A 14,398-nucleotide genomic window follows, 5' to 3' on the forward strand; every position below is an offset into this window, starting at 1 on the left:
AAAAAAAAAAAAAAAAAAAAACAAAAAAAAAGAGTTAATGGATTAATTCCACTCACAGTCAAGGATTTTTCCTTATTTTTTGGGTGTTTCTGTTTTGGTTGGGTGTTTATTTGAAGAGATGGTGCACTTTACAGTGAATCTGACCCATAGTAGTGCTGAGTTCCATTCAGGTGATAAGAGTTCTGTACTGAATAGTCAAATGTCTGTTAAAATAAGGACTGTTGTGAAAAAAATAGGTTCTATCCTACTCAAACCAGGTGCCACTCCTGGTAACTCTGGTTTGAGTGTGTCAGATCCACACTTRGAAATAGTGACAAATAAAAATGGGAAGGTGTTTTGAGAAATTATTATTATAAAACACCACTGTAGAAACCACTCAGGAGGGTGCACAAACAAAAAGTTCTTATTGAATGCAGGTACATACAGTTGGCACTTAGTAATGCATGGAGTGCTAAAAACAATGTTAAACACTGAGTGCATACCAATTCAGTGAATATTGCTTGTCTGAATGAGAAAGCAGCAGTTTTCAATCTCTACTCTTCCTCAACACAGCCATCTCCTGTCTCTTCCTTTTCTACCTGTCTTGGTCCYTGTTCCTACAACTCTATCCCATCTTTCCCTCCTTTTCCATCCTCTCAAGATTTAAATCATGCAGTTTATGCTGCATGCTGTGGTGGGTTCCTGCTTGCATGGAACAAACAGAAGAGTGATACTTTACTGTACCTGTGGTGGTCTCAGAGCATAGGCCGGACAACATTTGTAGATAGAAATCAGCATGTTATTGAAAGGGCTAATATAATTAGTTTCATTTATTTCATATACAGGATGGGATCCTTATCCTCTAATTTCAGATATCTATGTTTGAAATAGCTCTTCACTTTATAATCAAGGAGGGCAAATAGTCATGTCTGGTGTGCAGTGCATCTCACCTCAAGGTGAGTGTCTAAAGCAGGCTAAATGAATTGCATCTTAGAAGTGCAAGTTTTTTCTCATTCACTGTAAAAGCTGCCTGAAGGTGATACCTCCAACATCTAAATTTGGGCATCTGAATTCCATCAATGTYACCCATTATGGGGGAGTCCATAGGCTGATACTTCCATGTAGGAGATGCTCTAGTGTAAAGTCATAAGATTCAAAAACTATGCTCTGGTTTTTCATTTGCAGCTTTAAGGCACCTACTTTGCTCATAAGCAGTCTAGTTTTAGAGATTCCTTTTTGCATAATTTCTATTATTCAGTGTATTCTGTTATTCATTCGATTGTGGTTAAGGCTTTCCATGTTTCTTTAGGGAACTGGGATTGATCCCTACTTCTGCGTTTTCTTGGAAAGACTGGGAAAGTCATGGGAAACAAACCTTTCCCAGATGGCTTGAGAAAGAGAACAGAGGAAGCAGGCGAAAGGGGAGACAATGCTATAGACCTATGGCCTGATTTGCAGAAGTTTAGCCAAAACAGAAGTGCTTAGGAAAGTTCAATTCTGCTTGAAATATAATCTTCTGCTCAGAAAGATGGGGAACTGTTAATACTAGGCAGKCCTTCCTTCAGCAGCTTACATTTTAAAATAGAATAAAAACATGAGGGCCTGTTCTGTCATCAGAGGTTCCTGTGCAAGGGGAATAAAATTCCTTCTTCAGATTTCAAAGCAGACAGAAGTCATCAGTGGTCTGCATGCATGTAATGTATCTGATAGCAGTGTAACTTTGTTTATACGATTCTAATATTCACCACACCAGCAAACTTTCTGCTGTACACCTTATCTTCACACACGTTGTTTGTTCATGCAGCCACATACTGTGAGCTCACACAATCTGTCATCAAATATTTCATCATTCGGTGCTCCCTCAAAACAAGAAGGGAAAGATAGGCAAAGACTGATCAATATAAGAGATTAATGACCTCCTTTAGTGCTCCCTGAAAAAAAAAATAACCCATAGCATTTTATTTAAAGAAAATAAGATGCCATCTTCTGCATTGTTCTGGAACTGTACTTGGAAATTCTGAAATAAAAATTTAAAAAAATATTAGTTGGGTAAAATATTTCTTTTTGGTACCTGAATCCTTTATTAATTTCAAATTCACAGGTCTAAAAACAACCACACTAAAATTTAAAAGTGTCCTGAGCTACTGAAATTTGTAAAACAGACATGTTCAATTAATTGTTCAAATCCTGAGTGTCAGTAGAGCCCGACACCAGAATTACAACTGTTATTTTGTTGTCCCAAAATAGCTTCTTTTACTCTTGTGTGCAAGAGGCCAATCCACACACATAGTCAAGGTATTTGATTTATTTTCAGTTCTGTGCAGAAAGGGGTGCTGGGTGTCAATGCACAAARCCAGCACTACCAAAACTTCTCACTATACATTTTAGCAGACAGAAGCATTAGTTCATTGGCTACAAGTTACATAGTTCTCTTATTAATTAGTCTTCTGTCTCCTATTGGTTAATGATTCTCTTGCTTCTCATGCTAATTGGTCCCATGCTCAGTCTTCCTCTTCTTTTGAGCCAATGAGTTTCTTGGGTTAATGATTCGTGGGTCGGTGGTCGGGATCTCTCCCTATGGAATTACCTTTTACCCAGTCAGAGCGGATTCAGCAGATTGCTGGGTTGAGTTCTGCTTGGGGGTTCTGCCCAATGTCCCTGTGGCCCATAAATTCTGCATTCTTTGTGTCCAYTRTCAGTGGTACATCTTTCTCCTGAGCTTTGTTAACCTTCCTCTAGGTGTGAGATCACTGGAATCTGTCAGGCCCTAAAGCTTAACAAGGCAGTTCTACCAACCARTAATTTGTCTTTCTAACACMTGGATATCMCTTAGAGCTKCTYTCTGTTTTACTGATTAAATCTCCTTTCTTGTTGATTACTTGAAAGTACAAAAAGATGAAATATTATAAAATCTTCTTTCTTAAGACAGTTTTTACGAGTTTCACATTATCCAACGTTTTGACAAAAGAAAATATAAAAATCTCAGTAAGGATACCTTATTACAGTGCTCCTTGTACAGTYTAGTTATTCCATAAGTACTCTAAGAAATATAGGCAGACAGAGGGCCTCTATGCATCCTTTAGCCAGCTTTTCTGTAGTTGGTCTTCCTTCTTTGTAAGCAGCTTCTTTATTGTCTGCAGAGTATTTTGAACTGTTGCTGGTGCCACAGCTCTGSTGCTGTAGGTCAGGAGCACTGTCCAATGCCATTCAGATCCAGAAGGATCAATGACCAAGTTCACAGACTATAAACAACTGGGCAGAAAACATTTGAGTTGCACAGCCTAGTGTAAACCGAAATTTTCCATTTGTCCCTTCTCTATGGCCAGGAGCAGGTGCTACAACACACTCTGTCAGGGCTCATGGAGAATCACGTAGATGACTTCTAATTAATGCTGAGAGAGCAGGAGACAACCTCTAAAATSAGTGGACTTGTGAAGAGAGGCTGCTTTTTGGGAAGTGAGGAGGTTGTATGGTTTTTCCTGGCAGGAGTCTAGCAGAATTTCTCATGCTGCAACTGCTACCCCTTGCATCTCAGTCCTTCCCTGTGCACCTTCAAGGAGAGATTGCCTCCTGTTAAGCAACAAGCTTCTACTCTTCCAGGTGTTCCTTGTACCTCACACCCCATTATCTAAGAATCTTGATGSCTATTTTCTGTAGTCACATCATTTTGTGTACTTTTCATGTACAGGAGAGACATAGGACCCCACATTGTCCCAAGGGTGTGCTGCTGATAATGTTTGATAGTAGAATAATGTGAAGACTAAGGACTTGCAGAGACTCAGCACTGAGAAGTACAAGGTAATTCCAAGTGTCCTTGTAAACCTTTGGATTTCTGAGGAAGTGCATTGAGTTTCTTATTCTTTGTGTTTCAGAAGATTTTACTGATTTGTTTGATTTGGTTTCCATAATTTTAATTCCTTGAAACCACCAGTGGGGTTTCATGGTGGACATTCTACAACAGCCAAGGGAGTGCTGTGTGATTAGCAGTCCTGATACATTTTCCTACCCTTGGCTGGGAATCCTGTGCCACTTATGAATTATTTAGTGAATAASCAGTAATTCTTGRCAAAATATTTRTTTAGAATTTTGGTGTTCTATAAASACATTTGRCATAAAAWCAAACCATACGATTACTAACAAGGTTCTATAACATTACAGTGCCATCTCTATCTCCAAGGAGAGTGTTTTGATGATTCATCCATGGTTTTACAGATAAAATACAAATAATTCGTTCTCCATGGTATAGGAAGGACACCTGTAGATGCATTTTGGAACTTCCCTGTTGTCCCCTGTTGAAGCAGCTTTGTGACCTCTTTTAGCTATGTGCAAAAGCGGAAGGAGGAGAGGAGAAAATAGGGATGGAAATGATAAGAAATGTACCTTTTGTTCTCTCTAYTGGAAATGAAAAGGTACCTACCTTATGTTCTTTCTCTTTGAAGATTTGTCTTAAAGCTTGGTGAAGAGGAAGAAATTGTTGAGTCTGGAAGGCTGCAATTAGGTCAYCCTGAAGCCTTCTATTTTCCAGGCTTTCTGGGATTCTTCTGATTTGTGGCTGGATTTCYTAATTTACTTGGTGGGAGGTAGCCTTGTCTGTTTTCAGTTTAGGCTGTGAGAAATCTTTTTCTCACACTTTTGTCTGTGCTTTTACTTTACTGAGTAATTTCTCCCAGGCTGTAGTGGCTTGGGTTGTGTGTTTATCAAATGTCTAGAATAATGGAGTCTGAGTTTGACTATGCAAATAGTAAATAACAGCACAAAAGACCAAAAAAAGTTGGCATCTTTCAAAAGCTCTGAATGACTACATATAATTTGCAATTTCAGAGCGGAACTTATCAGGCTTTTTAGTTCTTGTGTAATTTAAAGGGTGTGTATGAGGTGAAGATTTAAAAAAGAGCCTGAGAGGCCTATAAACATTCCATGGGAGAGTATTTTAAAGACAATGTAAGTGACAATCCTGTGGGTAATAAATGTATTCACGTGAAATGGACTCCCTGGTTCCTGAGGAACAGCTCAATGCCCATTCCTGTCACATTTCCTGTCAGAACAGGAGTGTAGCCAGGGCTCTTCTGTGTTTGGGTTGAAACGTGCTGATGTTTTCAGGAAAATGCATGTATTTAAATTTCTAACCAATGTGAGTTATGGGTGTTTCTGTCCTGTCTGTTGGAAGAGTAGAAATCCAAAGGCAGCCAGAGCTGTAGCATTACTCRTGTGAGTCTGTCTCATTGTTAGCACTATCTCTGGACACGCATCTATGGCTTGGAGCAACTGGTAATTGAACTAACCAGTTCTTCARTAAGATCTAGATGATATCTTCCTCTCTTGGGATGAGTAGAAAACTTTACTACATACAGCCTTTGAGTTAAGGTAGAGCTAGTCATTTTAGCACAGGATTTTCAGTGTTCCATATGAGATAAATTTGGGTGTAAGCTGAATTCCATAGGAGAGATATCATGTTTTTTCTACAATTCMCTATAAAAGGACAAAAATGAGTAGAGTTACAACAGTACTGTCTACTGGTTCATTGTAGTTAATAAAACAAATAAAAAAATAAAAATAATATAAAAAGTTCTGAACCCTAAATGCAGCTTTTTCTGTTAAGATACCTAACTTCTGGTCTTGACTTTCAAGAACTATTTGTTAGCACAAATATACTGTGTTTCGATCAAAGGATAGTTTAGAAGAAGTTTTAATTTTTATTGACTTTAGTTCAAATYAAATAGGAGTCTTACCTGAAACAACTTCTATACATATGTCAGTGTCCTAAGAATATCTTGCAAAGAATTAAAAAGATTAGAAAATCAGCTTATCTTTCATAATACAAGGCTTTCTCAGAAGTAAATTTAGTCAGATGATAAAATAGTCTGTCTTGTTATGTGAAAAGTCCCCTTTTTTTCCACTCCAAATACTAASCACAGTGTGGTAGTGAGACTTTAATACAAAAACATGATCAGAAGGTGACCTCAGGTATAAACATTGTGAAACAGTGTAGTAATTCAGTCCTGAGTATTTTTATGAATCCTCTGCATCCTAAATGAACCTGGATTTAATGGGCTTATGTCTTTTTTTCTCCCTATTATGGAGAACACTGCTCAGAAGCAGTGTGTGAGCCTGGCAGGAGCTGCTGGTGCTGGAAGAATGTCCCACTAGCTGCCAAACCAGTGGGGCAGCATTGGAGGCAGTAATAATAGTGCAGGGCTCAGCCRGAGGTATTCGAGGGAGGATTGCATGTTACAGGGGTGCCTGCCTTGGCTGCCGGGGAGGAACTGAGCAGGAAGTGTCCAACTAAAACTTGGCAACTTTAAATTCTCAATTTCTGTGTCTACAGGTCCYCTAGCAAGTTCAAATATTGAGCACAACAGTCTTTTTGATGACGTTGTAGTGTTGGCTGATGTAATCAGATTTTTGTGATGAGTATTTATGTTTTAATATTCTGTCAAGTTTTTTCTTGTACAAAATACAGTTAGGCCATGAGAGATGTTTAATTACTGTTAGCAAGGTATTTGAATCACTTCCCACTGTTGGATGCCTCTTTTCTTTATCTGATTTGTCTTGAAAGATTTATTTGTCAGTTGTTTTCCTGGGAATTATTTTAATTTTTGTGTGTGTGATTTTGCTAAATAAGATCAGGGTGATTCCTTAATGTCACTGCTGTTGAGATAAACTTGCCGTACTCTACAGTTTCGTTTTACTTGGTTTTGTTTGGTTTTAAAAGAAAAAGAAATCTCTGCACACCTGTTTGGACATGTCTAATCTCTTCTGAGTTAGATCTGACTTACTTGACAACCCTTGGCATATTTCCTTGTGTAATTCTTCTAAACAGTGCTTTCCTTCTCCCTGCTGTTTTCTGCAGCAGCGCTTCTCCTGCATTCAGCTTAAAGCAATTCCTTTATACCCTAAAGACTCCACATTTTGATAATTGGCGAAGATTTATCAGAATCCAGAAATTTTCTGCTCCCTTTGTTCTTTATTATGATCTGTGGAGTTGTTTCTCACCCAATAGTGGACTGGGTAGGCTTTTCCAGTTGAAGTTGAACTCTGCAGTCACTATCGTGGGACAGCTGCCAAAATAACGTGCTATTATGTATTCAGTTCTTCCCACAGTGAGATGTATCAATTCTGACCTTGTTTCACATAAAGTAGGCGGTGATAAGAGTTTACCATTAATTTCGTGGTTGAGACTCTGTAACCAAGACAGAAGGCTTTCTCTCTCGTAGTAATACCATTTATTTTGTTACCAAAATGCAATTCCCTCAATTCTTTTTCTGGATATAATATTCCCGGACTATCTACCCTCTGATCTGTTTCTGTCATAATTCTGAAATATGTTTATTTTTTCTTCCAGAGGACTCACTGATACACAGCCCATATTGCAGCATAGGTGTGTAGACTCGATCAGATATAAATTTTAAAAATATAAATTTATTCTATGTATATAAGACATAATAACTGTTCTCATTCTAACAYGTGCATTTTGGTTAACTGACTGAGTTTTCTCTACTAGCAGGATGTCYATTATGTGTGAAGATGATTATAAATAAATTTTGCTGCTGATGACAAATTAAGTGTTTATGTCATCTAATGAAGGAAGCRTGAGCAGCCTGGTGTTGGCAGCACCAAGTGTGGGTGTGATACACGTGCTTCCTTTTTTCTTTACTTTCAAAAGCAATCATGGTGCTTCTCCAAGAGTAGGTTTTGTTACTTGGTGCTTTTTTTATTTTTTTTTTTCTCAGTGTGTGTAATATTCCTTCTAGTTGTTGAGTCAATTTTACTTTTGAAAAGAGTTCTGAACCCTCTTCCAAGTCGCCCCTTGCTCAGTTTGTGGGAAGAACACAAGCAGTCGCCTTTGCCTCCCCAATCACATTAAGAGTGTCAGGGGAAACAGCTGTGAAATAAAGGATATTGAGARTTAAGGCCATGAAAATAAGTATGTTAAACTGGATACTGAAATGTGGATAGATTTACCTGATAGAGCATTTCTTATATCTTTCCTTGGTTGCCCTTGCTTACCTCTCCTTTCCTTATAATTTTAGCCTGTGAACACCAAAACTTAGGAGAGTCTTTTGCGTATGCCATTTTCTGAATTTTAGGGTCAGGTTCTTATGGGAGATGCTAGAAATTGGTAAAAAAAAAAAAATTATTATCTTCTTCTGAGGATGACTCCTCAGAAACTGGGTGTGGCAGAACCTTTTTCTCTGCACATGTATCCTAAATGKTCCATTTTGCTTTGAATCAATGGTCCTCACTCATGTTCATGTATGCACGTGTGTGTGCTTACTGTGCTCAAACAGAAGGACTTTCTGACCCAGCAATATCCACAAGGATCCACAGATTTGCTGCTGCCACTTGTGCTTCCTATGAGGGGAACAAAGGGCCAGACTTCTTCCCATGTTTCAAACACTCCTCAGCCTGAGTGCAAGTTTCTTGTTCTTGCAGAGCTTTTGACTTCWGTTTCCAATACTTTTATTAAACTGGGGTTCATTTGTTTACGTCCTTTGTCACAGAGTTCACAGAGCTGAAGAAGGGCACATGAACAAACAAGGCAGTGATCAGGGGCATCTGGAGGAGTRGTGAGCACCTCCCAAAACCAAATATTTTCCACAGGTGCTCACGAAGCTTTGGATGTTGCTGACCTGCTTCCAGAGTGCCTGGGTGAGGAACAAGTGCTGTGGCACTGCCAGTGCCTTCTGCTTTTCTCCCAGGGTCGAATCATAACCAAGGGACAATAAGGAAACAATTTGGGCACTATCCTCCCTGCGGTACCTTGTTATGTAATCTTTATTACCACTGTGATGCCCGATACCATTGCTGGCCCAAGCAAGGATGCCAGGTTATTTTTGGCAGAGAAGCCAGGGTATGTCAGGATATGGGAGCAGCAGGTAACACTGACTAATGCTCCAGGACTTGAAACGGTGCTGCTGATGCCATCCAGTTCCTGTCATGACCCTGCAGCCTTTGGCACCAAGGTACCTGTGCAGAGGAAGGGTGTTGYCTTCTATATGACTCCTCGCAAATTGCAGGAATTTAGGAGGATGTGATGGGTGTAAATATTCTCAGTCTTTGGCAATATGGTCAGGTCCTGGAAAGAAAAGATGCTTTCTGAGACAGTCTAGGGATGCAAGGCATTTGTGGTGGACAGGGTGGCCCAATTAGAGACTCTTCAGCCCCACATCTACCCAGGAGCGGTCCTCATGGCAAGAAAAGGTTTGGAAGACAGTAATTGAGTTCACAGGTGTTGGAGATCCTSTTTCCAGCTCACCCTTTCAAGATGAAGTGATTGTAGATGAGCACTCTCCAGAAGATTTCAGGGAGTCAAGGTCTAAGACGTGATGGACTGGCAGCATCCCACCACATCAAACAGCCTGCCAGTTGTTGGTAGTCCAGCAGACAGCCTTGGGAACAGGGTCTGTGCCTATGAACAAGTGTCCTCTGGGTGATGGATTTGCTGAACTGACCTYGGCTGCTGGGGAAGTAGCACCTCCAGCACGGTAAGAAACTGTATTTATCTTATTGAAGAGGTCCAGAGGACAGTTTTACAGTTCCACATTCATGAAATACTGCATGTTTTCTGAGGGCATCCAAATTTGATGGTATATTCAGCAAAACACTCCTTGAAGTCTTGCTTTCACTTGCCACTTCTGAGTTAACTGATTATTCCTTTGTTATTATTCCTGTGTGTGCCTGTGCACAACCACAAATAGAGGAATGGAATTTTTGGAATGTGTTACTTTGCTCTCCTGAAGATAAGTACTGCACAGACACCTTCTGCAACCTCTTGCTCTGCACATGTGGTGGACTGGGATCACGTGCTCATGAAGAAGATGAAATTTTGGGTGTGTTTTGTCCTTCATGACACCAATGCAAAGAACATTAAGCCACATATGAAAGCATAGGTGCTGCTATAAAGTGCTCATCAAATACATGTATTTCCATTGGAGTATGCTTACAGCCAGTGCTGGTTTAACTGGTATCTTCTTTTTTTTTCTGTTTGGAGCAGTCACACAGGATTGAATTTAAATGTTTTTGCTTTGGGTAAAAGAAATAGTGCAATATGATGTCATAATAAAGATCTATGTTTGGTTTTGCATGATAACCAAAAAATGGTGTGCATTTCACAAGTAGTCCTCAGAACTTATCTGATCAACTGAGAAAATCTTACKGTGAAGGAATCCTAATCCCAGTCCCATAAGAAGAGTTTTATTTTGTGATGGGTTGACCTTGGCCAGCAATTAAGTACCCACCCACTTTGTTTATTCCTCCCATCAGTGGGAGAATTTGAAGAGCTATAGCAAGAAAAACTTATGGTTTGAGGTAAGGATATCTTAATAAGCAAAGGAGAAGAAAAGAATCCCAAGTGATGCACAGTCACTCACTCRATAATTCCCACCAGCAGAGCAGTGCCCAGTCGGTGTCTGAGCAGTGGTTGCTTTGGAAAGACATTCCCCATCACAAAAACAGAGTTTGTATCACTGAGCATGATGTTACATGCTGTGGAATATCCACCCTTTGATCAGTTTGGGTCAGCCATTCCCTCCCAGTCCTCTTGCTGGGGAGAATGTACCAGAAATTGATAAAACCTTGGTGCTGAACAAGCACCATTCAGCAACAGCTGAAACTTTGATGAGTTTTCTTGTTTTGATCTAAAATACAGCACATTTGAGATGCCATGAAGAAAATTAACTCCATTCCASCCYGACCCAGTGCACACCCTTAGGTGCTTATCCATAGTTAATGATTTGTTCTTCRCTGAAATATTTATTACTTTATGGTCTGAAAAAATGGTGGAAGAACCTTGATAGTTAAACATGTGATGAATTTTTTGCACATACATATTCTGGAAGACTGAAGGAAAAAAAATAGAACTGTGACTTGAAAGATCAGAAAGGTCACTATAAAGTAATCWAGGTTAGCAAAAAAATTAAGATTTTCTTATATAAACCTGATGGACAATATTGTTTTTTAATATGTTTAAAACCCACACAGAATCTTTCATGTAGGAATCACCAAATTAATAAAGGAAATTAAAGGCTGATTTTTTTTTTTTTTTGGAAGTAATTAAAAAAATGATGTTGTATTTTGAAAGCTCTTGAAATTAACTKCCTGGAGTGCACATGAGGTCAGAGCTGCAGCCTAGTTTTAGAAAAGTCCTTGATAATTTTTACAAATTAAAACATTTGTAGTTAGTAWGCTTAGAGCAAGGAAAAAATAAGTCCTAGACATCAGAGCTTAATAAGATTGCCTAGGAAAGACAGGAAAGGCTGTTTTTGCCCAGTATGCTTTATCACATAATTAATGAAAAAATTGCCCCACTTTGTTTATAAAATAAACTAAATAGTTTTTATGATTAATGATTTTAATGATTTTTAATGATTTAATGAAATACAGGTTTGCGCATCAGACATGATTTCAGTCTCTTTAACTTTTATTGTGTAATTTCTCTTTCTTCCTTATAGACTCTGTAGACTTTATTTCTGAATACTTGTTGTTGAACTTACCTGTTTGTATTTCTTAATCCATGTAAGCATGAATTTGGAGCCAAATCCRTGTCCAAGCAAATAGCTGATCATATCTTACCACAATGTGACATTCCCTGTTGTCCTGCATCACCTAGGTGGCAATGAAGTGTTATCACTGATCCATCTGTTACCCTGGAGGTTACTAGAAATGCCACCACGTTTGTGTGACTGTCACTATTGTCCCACGATYTTGATTGGGAAGCCCATGGAGGTGCACACGCTGTGTCAGTCTTGGATGAGTCCCAGGAGCTTGCTCACATCCTCTCTCAGTGGCTTTGATGTTCCAGCTGTTACGGGGTGTTGGTGCCTTCTGTCACAAGCCTTCCCTGGCAGATGCTGGGTCTTGGTGGTGATAAATCTGATGAAGTGGCTGCTRGTCTCACATGGTTGGGAAAATTGCAGATGTTTCAGTGTAACTGTTGCTCTTCCTTCCCCCCTTACTGGACAGACCCTGTTTTTGGGACAGCACTCACCACAGTGAGACTCCAAAGATTCTCAGCATAATTGCAGTGAAAATAATACTAGATTTTGCCCTTTACACCCATTTTTTTCCCAGACTTTTATAAAGTTTACCTGTTGATTACATTGTATTGCTTAGTATTTGAGTCAGTCTTCCCATGGCACCTACATAAAACATATGCRACAGAAAACAGCAAATTGCAAAAGCTGGAATCACTGCAGACAATTTTTTTATGTTTATGCAAATTAATTTTTCCTAAAACTTCTTTCCATTTCCTCTAAGAAGAAGAARTGCATGATTAAAAAAAAGGCTTGAGGAGTCCTTCTGCTTTTAATTGTTGAAGTCCTCACACTCCTTCATCTCTCATACTTTCAGAAGTGTTTTACTTCTTCCACTCTGATTTCCTTATGTCTCATGCTGGAACAGTCTCATTATTTTCATAATGAGTGCTCAATAATCTGTCCCAAAAGTGTTTATTTTGGTTAGTTTTGCACCCTTCCTTTTATGCTGCTCGACTGTCCTTTAATCTAGCCCAAATTACAATTTAATAATGAAGGTGAGGGTTGAGGAGGAGAGACAGTTTYAGTTCAAAAAKATAGCTGTAAWACAAAACCCTTCAGTCTTCTTGCAYCTTCTGGTGTTGTGGTCCACRGTTCRGTCTGCCCAGGYTTTCCAGGGCATTTCTCTGTTTTCTTGTACCTTTTCTCAGAGTGCAGTGCAGAGCTGCTGCCCGTGGCTTACAAAACCAAAGAGGAATTGAGGCTTTTCTTTGGTGAAAACTGTGTACCTTCCTACTAGGAATGGGAAAAGCCTATAAACAGAAAGAGTTTATGAAATGCCTGCCAATGTTTCTGTTGCAGAACTGAGGTTTGAGCCAGCTCTTCGAATATTTGCCTAACAGCTTTAAAAAGGAATGACTAAGGATATAGAATCAAGAAAAAGGTAGCAGAATATAACATATTGGTTTGCCCTTTCTTGTATTCATCCTCTAGAGCGTTTCCTCTCTTCTTCAGCATCGCACCTGCTTTTATTGATTTGTTTTATGCCAATTGATAGAGAGGGGTGTTTGGCTGTACCAGCTATACCTTAGCTGGATATTTTATGTTAGGAGACTGACATTTCATTTTAACTTATTTTGTGACTTCTGAGCAATACTGGGAGGATAAAAATGGATTTGGGGTAATACTTAAATTACACRGACTTATGTGGTAAGAAAATAAACCTTTAATGACATAAGTTGGTTTCACACCCATAATGGGTGAGATGGGTGTGTAAAATGCAGGTTGCTAATTCTAGATTTTTGWGCTGGAATTTGTTAAGCTTGACTCATATTTCTTGCCTCCATTTTCACTAGTCTACTGACATATCCTTAAGGAAGAGGAATRTTGGGGATACTTGTGTAAGTTATTTTGTTCACCTGAACTTATCTCATGGACCACTGCCTGAGAAAGACATAGGGTCTTGCTTCCAGGTACAGCCATTGTTCTGAAGTTCCTAAAAATGCTATTGCATGTGTTAATTAGTGGGACCTCAGTTATTAAAATTATGTTGAACTAGCTCTCATTAGGGAAACCAACTCTTTAGTGTCCTCTTGTTTCTGTACCTCCTTTTTTTCCCAGTTAATTAATGGAGACATTAATAGAAAATGGTGTGTTTCATTTACTTTTTTATGTTAAAGAATTGTAATTAACAGACTCAGAGACCAGGCTACAGTGCTGCCTTCTGATGGAAACAGATCAGCAGAGGTCTTTCAATAAGGCCATTTCTTTATGATGCTTCAGCAAGACCATACCATTTTATTTTTACATCTAATTTACTATTTTATAACATTTAAACCAATTAAATTATCTACCTAAAAATAAATTTCAAATATTTAGGAATATCAGGAGTTAACTCTTCCTGATCCATGACTTCTTGGAGGCTGCTATTATTGCATTTGAAGACAGAAGTTCTGTGTTTTGGTTAATGAATGTCTCTTGACACARAGTTTAGGGTCTGTATCTTTACATGAAGAAACTTTGCAGTCCTAAAGGTCTGCTGCCAGGTTAATTGCATCTTCACTTGAGCATTTACTGCACACAGCAGCCTAGAGGAGGCTTTCAGAGTGCTTGAAGGTTTGCCTTTGGAGGCTGGGCCCAAAGATTTTGAAATTATCCCTTGTTTCACTGTRTATGTAATACAATGAAAACATGATGGCTTGCTTTCTTTTCCCTTGCATAACTGATTCTAGTAAGAGAGTGTTGATTAGCTCAGTTGTTTACTCATGCTCTCTTTTGGTGATTTCTTAGGGTTTTGGAAAGGAATCTGTTGTCCCTTTAGCTGTGGGAATATTTTTAAGAAAGGAGGGGTTTATATTATGCTTTAAAAAACCACTGAGATAAAATACTCTGCTGTCTGAAACCGAGTATAAAAAATGTTTTGCCCCCAGATCCTGAGGCRTTATCTG

At 38.9% G+C, this 14,398-nt stretch overlaps 1 protein-coding gene across 1 annotated transcript in view; it reads left to right on the top strand.

The window, feature by feature from the left end:
* The window catches only part of CRYBG1 (crystallin beta-gamma domain containing 1), a 96,369-nt gene that overhangs the window by 4,297 nt on the left and 77,674 nt on the right, over window positions 1-14,398 (top strand). The window lies entirely within an intron of this gene.

Source organism: Malurus melanocephalus, unplaced genomic scaffold (genome assembly GCF_030028575.1).
Source record: "Malurus melanocephalus ecotype Western Australia unplaced genomic scaffold, MMel_1.1 scaffold_23, whole genome shotgun sequence".
NCBI lineage: Eukaryota > Metazoa > Chordata > Aves > Passeriformes > Maluridae > Malurus > Malurus melanocephalus.